Raw genomic sequence first — 6,970 nt, forward strand, 5'->3', positions numbered from 1 at the left:
ATAAATTAAAATGTTAAAATCAAATCTGATATTGTTTTACCTTTTATTTGGTGTGTGGAAGGTGTGCGGAAGAGGGGGTAGTCTTATACGGCGAGTATATAACAAACTCTGTATTTTGAGTGGAAATGTTAGGGGGTCGTCTTATACGCCCAGTCGTCTTATACGCCGGCAAATACGGTATGCTTCAGAGAAAAAGCGACTTTCATGTATTTATCCAGCAAACAATCCTTGAGGCTAAGAATGAGGCTCAGTCTAAGGGCCCACAGTTGTGACCGGACAGGGACTGGGCTGGAGTGGGTCTGTCTGGGGTCAGCCTGCAGGTGAGATGCCACAGCCGGAGTCCAGGTGGTTTTGAGAGTATGTTTATTAAAGCTTGTAAGAAGTAAGGCGAGCTCCCCAAATCAGGGGCCCTGGTAGGACACAAAGCATATTCAGGAGCCAGACAGCAAGCCAAAAAGCAAATACCTTTACTCCTGCAGGAGGTGCACATGCACAGGGTCTGGCCCGCTGGGGCTTTGATGTCTGTGTCAGGCAGGTGATCTGTTCCTCACCCTTGATTGGAAGAGCTTAGGCTCCCAGTCTTGCGTGACTGACTAATTTAAAGGAACGGGTTGACCTTCGCCATGGTGGCCCCCAGGGGAGCTGCAAGTCAAAATGGCGCTGCCTAAACTCCCTTCTTTGACAAAAAAGATTGTTTATTCTCACAAGCTGGAGACAGTGACACATGGCAGGGCCTAGCACCAAAGAAGCAAGGAGAGAGACTGGTGGGCTGCTTTGGCTCTCCAGCCGCTTCTGGGAAAGGAGTGAGCCAGGTGGGACTGCTGTCAGCAGGGCTGCGGTCAGCGTACTGGAGAGTCAGAGCAAAGGCCAGGGTACAGGTTCAGGGGTTTGGTCCAGGGCAGTGGTCAGCAAACTCATTAGTCAACAGAGCCAAATATCAACAGTACAACGATTGAAATTTCTTTTGAGAGCCAAATTTTTTAGACTGAAACTATATAGGTAGGTACATTGTTATTAACTTAATTAGGGTACTCCTAAGGCTTAGGAAGAGCCACACTCAAGGGGCCAAAGAGCCGCATGTGGCTCCCGAGCCGCAGTTTGCCGACCATGGGGCTAGGCCACTAGGGCAAAACACTGATTCTTTATGCATTCATTGGTTGCTTCTTCTTTTTTTTTTTTAATTTTTTTAAAAATATTTTTTATTGATTTTTTACAGAGAGGAAGGGAGAGAGATAGTTAGAAACATCGATGAGAGAGAAACATCAATCAGCTGCCTCCTGCACATCTACTGGGGATGTGCCCGCAACCCAGGTACATGCCCCTGACCGGAATCGGACCTGGGACCTTTCAGTCTGCAGGCCGACGCTCTATCCACTGAGCCAGACCGGTTTCGGCCATTGGTTGCTTCTTGCAGGTGACCTGACAAGGGATGGAACCCGCAACCTTGGCAAATCTGGACGACACTACAGGCCAGGGCTGCCTGAGTCAGGGCTTTAAAGGCCGGGAGTGTAGGGGCGTCTTAGGGAAGGACCTCAGGAGAATATTCATCAGCTTCTGCAGGTGCATCCCTCGGAGTCATGGTCTTATTGCCAGTGGACGTGGTGTTCTTGCCGTGTTGTGAGGAAAAACAAATTTCCAGAGACCCACCAGAGGGGATGAGGCTTGGTAACAAAATGTATTCGCGAAGTAAAATAAGTTCCCCAATGTCCCATCTCTGTCCGTCTCACCATGGAAAAGCAGGGCCCGAAGTGTGCAGAGGTCCCGTGCATTTGGTGAGCTTAGCTTGTGCTCCTGCTGCGGTCTGTGGCTTTGCTGCTGTCCCGCCTGGAGTGTGGAGTCTGCACCGCCATCAGCCATGTGGCTACTAAGGCAACGGAGAGAGAACATGCAGGTCGTGCAGGTCGACAGCAAGAGAATTTGTTCACCTAGATTTATAGGATTGGGAGGCACCAGAAGTTTATTCTAAATAACTCCTAATCAGTTTCCCAAATTTCCCGGGCTTGCATTGGCTCCACACCTCCCCCGCCCCCATCTTCCCCGCCCCTCGTTGGATTGACAGGCCTCTCCTGCTCAGCACCGCCCCCGGCGCCATTTTTACTTTATTGCGCATGTCCTCCCCCTTTCCCTGCCTCCCCTCCCCCCCATCCAGTATCGCAGGGGAAGGGCGGGAAGCTAATCCCTTTGGGGTTCCCTGGGGTGTGAAGCTGTAGCTTCCAGGTGAAAGTCTCCCCTTGGCTCCCTCCTGGGAGCGCGCCCCTGCGTTCCCTTCCCCCTTCCCCCTGCCTTCCCCGCCCAGGCAGTGACCATTAGCTTCCTCACTCCAAGCTCCAAGTGGCTTCCTTTACAGAGAGGAAGGGCTTGTTTCCTAAGCCCATTTCTTTTGTACTTATTTATCCCTTTTATTTGACATGGTTTTTATTTTCCACTAACTGCTGGCAAACGCTAGCTGTGTGTCCAGCCTCCCTTCTGGTCTACCCATTGCATGCCTGCCCGTCCCAGGGCTGCACCGCAAGGACAGGACGGAACAGTGACCTCCCCCTTCACAGAGGCAGGCTTCTCACACTGTACAGACTGGTAACTGCCCGGGGAAGGGAATGGGCCGCTGTGTCAGTCTTCGTGTGAGTCAGTGGGGCCCTTGGATTCGAAAACAGCATCATAGCAAAGCTCCACCAGCCGATTCTCTCTCCGCAGCTGAACCACAGCCTGGCTCTGCTCTGTCCCAGCCCAGCAGGGGGCCCCTCCTTCCAGCCTGTGGCCCCAGCACCACCATCACCCCTTTCCCTGGACCTTGGGGATGAGGGTCTCCAGCATGTCCCCCCTGACGCCTTCCAGGACCTGGCCTTCATCTGTCCAACACACACAAGTATCTGGGCTGAGGACATCAGTTATCATCTTGGTGCTGTAATACTGACCGCGCTAGTACAGTTTGTCCACAAGCTGCACACGCAGGTCCCTGTGCAACCAGTGCTGACCCCTGGAGGCTGCTTTCTTACTCTTGGATGGAGGCTCCTCTTGTGGGTCCAGACTCTGGAAGGTGTTTCAGCTTCCTCTCTTCAGCTCCGCCAGGTGGGAGGGTCCGGACCCTGGAAGGCCTTCTGCAACAAGGCTGTTCTGTTTAGTTGCCCTGATGAGGGAGTTTTGCTCACCTGGCTGGGCTCCAAGAAGTGCTTGTCAAATTCGTGCTGGAGACAGACCATAGGCAGTACTCACTAACAGTCACCACTCGGCTCCCCATGGCCAAATGAATCATGGCCAGACATTGTCAGGGTCCAAGCCTTCCACCTTCCCATCCATAATCTTCTGTAAGGGCCTGCTGGGGTCCAACCAGGCGTGGACGGAGTCAGCGAAGAAGGAATGACACGGAGACGGCATTCAGTTGATCAGCAGCCTAGCCAGGATCTCTAGCCAAGTTCTGGTCAGGATCTCCAGCGAAGTTCTGTAGCCATGTTCCCTCACTAGGTTCTCCAGCCAGGTTCTGTCCAGGTTCTCCAGCCAAGGTCAGTCACCAGGATCTAGTCAGGTTCTCTTGCCATGTTCTATCCAGGTTCTGTAGCCAGGTTCTGTAGCCAGGTTCTGTCCAGGATCTTTTGCCATGTTCTGTCTCTAGGTTCTGTCTTATCCGACTGGCACTTAATTAAGAGGTTTTATTCCCTCCCTAACTTCAGGGGAAAATCCCTACCTGGGGAAACAACCTTTCTTGGAGAGGTGACCTTGGTTAAAACACAGCACCAAGAAGGTGAGCAAACATATTAAGAACAGTATGCCATATATGCCAGGTCCCTTGAAACAGCAAGGATGGACCGGCAAGGGCCAGAAAGAACCACCACAGCTCTTCCAGGTACCAGTCCTTGAGGCTGATCTTCCTTATCCTTCTCTTGCTTCTCACCTGGGCTCGGTGAGTGGTGGGGGTCAGGGCCTGGACCTCAGCTAAGTTGATGCCCAGCCGTAACCCTTTAGGCCTCAGTGAATTTACATGGGGCTTCACCATTTGATTGAAGGTGTGGCCGATGCCCCAGCCAGGTTTGCAACCCATGCCCCGCAACATGGCCAGCCCGTAGGCCAGTGATGGCGAACCTTTTGAGCTCGGCGTGTCAGCATTTTGAAAAACCCTAACTTAACTCTGTGTCGTGTCACATATAGAAATTTTTTGATATTTGCAACCATAGTAAAAGACATATTTTTGATATTTATTTTATATATATAAATGCCATTTAACAAAGAAAAATCAACCAAAAAAATGAGTTCACATGTCATCTCTGACACACGTGCCATAGGTTCGCCATCACTGCCGTAGGTCTTCACAGGGACTGCCTCGTAATTGGCGCCTTGGGCTCTGTCTCGGCCCAGGGTTCGCTGCCGGCCCCTTTCTGGTGGGTGCATCTTTTCTGGATCATGGGGTCAACACCCGCATTCTCTCTTTCTTCCAGAGACTTCTTAGATTCCTCAGTGAACTCCTTCATAGCCTGGGACAGCATCCCATCCCCAGTGGCCGCAATATCTATGGATGGGCCAGGGGCCTGGGTTGGTGGCTGCCTTTGATGGTCACTCTGGATCAAAGGGGTGGCAAGTACCTGGGGGCTTCTGAGGTATTCACACTCCGCAACTTCCTCCCTTCCATGGTCTTCAAGCAATCCTTCTCTTCCGGAGCTGCACCAGGGTTGTCTCCCTGGTTGGCCAGCTGTTTTTGGGCGGCCTTACTACTGAGGCTAAACAAAATTGGGTCAGGAGAGAGTCCCGCCAGCTGCAAAACACTCTCTTCAGTGTCCACCATCTTGCCCCTCTTCCCAGGCCAGTCTCCCATTTCTTTTAGGAATTACTTTTTCAACCTCTAGAAGTTACCAAGTATGTAAATGTTCTCTTACAGTTTGGATCTTGGCTCTGAATTCTTTCCTAGCCAGAACCCAAGTACCGAGGTTGTTGAACCCAGGGTTGGTCTGACCGCACCTACAACAGGTCCATCAGTCCACTGTGTGGCCAGGAGCCAGGAGTCAGGCCGGAGCAATGATAGAGGTTGTCTTTGTTCAAGAGTTTAAATATGAAATCTTCTGGCACTTGCAGTGGCCACACCTACACATCTCCTTTGGCCAATGCCCTGTTCCCAGGTGTGACTGAAAAATAATCACCTTCCCACATCACCCAGACCTTACTGGGCATGCCTCTATTGTCCAGTCCCTTCCTCCAGCGATCTATTGGGAACAGACTTGGAAAATGTTAATGTTAGGGTCGCCGAAGGAGGTACACAGAAGGCTGAAAGGGGTAAAGAATTATGAATTTATTAGTCATCTGGAAACCAGATGGGCTGAGCCCCAAAATGGCATCAGCATCCAGCTATGGGAATCAGAGATTTTAAAGGACTCCAGGCTGGCTTTTTTCTACAGAGAATTCTCTGGGTGAGTCCGGATCCTGGGCAAGTCTGGAGGGGAAAGTTACTGGTCTTAGCAAATGGAATGTGGTCTAAGCAAAAGGGAATGTTGGTTGTGAAATGATCTAAAGATCACTTTCCCAGGGAGGGGACATTGATTGGATTATTTGATCAGAACTAACAGTTATCTGTAGCTTTCTGGCAAAGCTGTATAAATGGCATGCTTACATGATCTAGACTCCCTTTTATTCCTTTCCTGTTAGTTAATAATCATGTTATTGTAACAGTATCAGTTCCCAGGCCTCCTGCCCCATTGCTGTAGGCTCTGCCTTTCTGGGTGTGACCTGCAGCTCTTTGGGTACATTAGGACACTTTTTAGAGCGCTGGACCAGTCCAGGCTTCAGAGCAACCAGAGGTCTGACTAGCACTCCTGGAGCAGCCAGCACTCAATGCCTGGCCTGGGAAGCCTTGTAGTGTCTGGGGATCCAGTCTTGCTCTTCCTCCCAAAGTCATACAATGCAATGGCCTAGACCCGTGGTCAGCAAACTCATTAGTCAACAGAGCCAAATATCAACAGTACAATGATTGAAATTTCTTTTGAGAGCCAGATTTTTTAAACTTAAACTATATAGTTAAGGTACATTGTTATTAACTTAATTAGGGTACTCCTAAGCTGCCCTTTGCTAAAAACGTCCTCAATATGAGGGGTTGACCTCAGCGAACATACCCCCACTTCTTCTAACGCCACTTCTTCAAAATAGACTCGCTCAGGCCAAAAACCAACTTCTGCACATAGGCCACGAAGTTTCAATCGCACTGTACGTGTGCCCGCACATGGTATTTTGTGGAAGAGCCACACTCAAGGGGCCAAAGAGCTGCATGTGGCTCGTGAGCCGCAGTTTGCTGACCACTGGCCTAGACCACCTTTCCTCAGAGACCAGGGCCCAGCTCAGCCTGGATGCAGAAGGAGGGGAAGTTCCTCCCTCAGAAGATGCTGGGGTGTGGGGATGTGGGCAGGTTATTGAGGGACTTTTTGATCCAGGAATTAGCAATGGCCTGTGATTAGATTTCCATGCGACCACGAGGCCAAACTTTGGGGTTTTCTCTCTAACAGGGTTGTAAGCTGGGAGAGGGGATGGGGCTCAAGTCCCTTCCCCCCTGCAGTTGGGTCAGTCTCCCCAGGCTCCCTTTCAAGAGAGGGTTCCAAAGGAGGAACTTGGCCCGCCTCGTCTGAAAGCCCAGAAGCTTAAGCAACGCCAAAATTTCTGGAGGCGGAAAGGCAGAGGGAGGGTCGTTTGGTTTTCAGGTCTGGGTGTGAATCCCAGATACACTGGTCCGGCTGTGGGACCTTGGGCAAGCGCTGCAGCACTCGGGGACTCCTTTTCCCTGGGTGATAAATGGCTCCTTTTGCGTAACCAGGTTTGGAGGGAAATCATTCAACAGGGAGGCAGTAGGTAGTAGCAATTCCCCAGGAGAGACTAGTCACAGCCCACGGAGCCGGGACAAAGGCAAGGCCAAGGGCGGGTCCAAAGGGCGCCTGGGTCGGTAGCTGGTCCTGGATTCTGTGAGAATGCCACGCAGCAGCTTGGGGGTGTCCGCGGGGCCGAC

General features: G+C 51.3%; 1 pseudogene; it reads right to left on the minus strand.

Annotated features, from left to right (window-relative positions):
- Positions 1-2,607: 2,607 nt before the first annotated feature.
- On the minus strand, positions 2,608-4,771 carry LOC102766844 (annotated as a pseudogene).
- Positions 4,772-6,970: the final 2,199 nt, after the last annotated feature.

The sequence above is a fragment of the Myotis davidii genome, unplaced genomic scaffold (genome assembly GCF_000327345.1).
Source record: "Myotis davidii unplaced genomic scaffold, ASM32734v1 scaffold461, whole genome shotgun sequence".
In the NCBI taxonomy this organism is placed as follows: Eukaryota; Metazoa; Chordata; class Mammalia; order Chiroptera; family Vespertilionidae; genus Myotis; species Myotis davidii.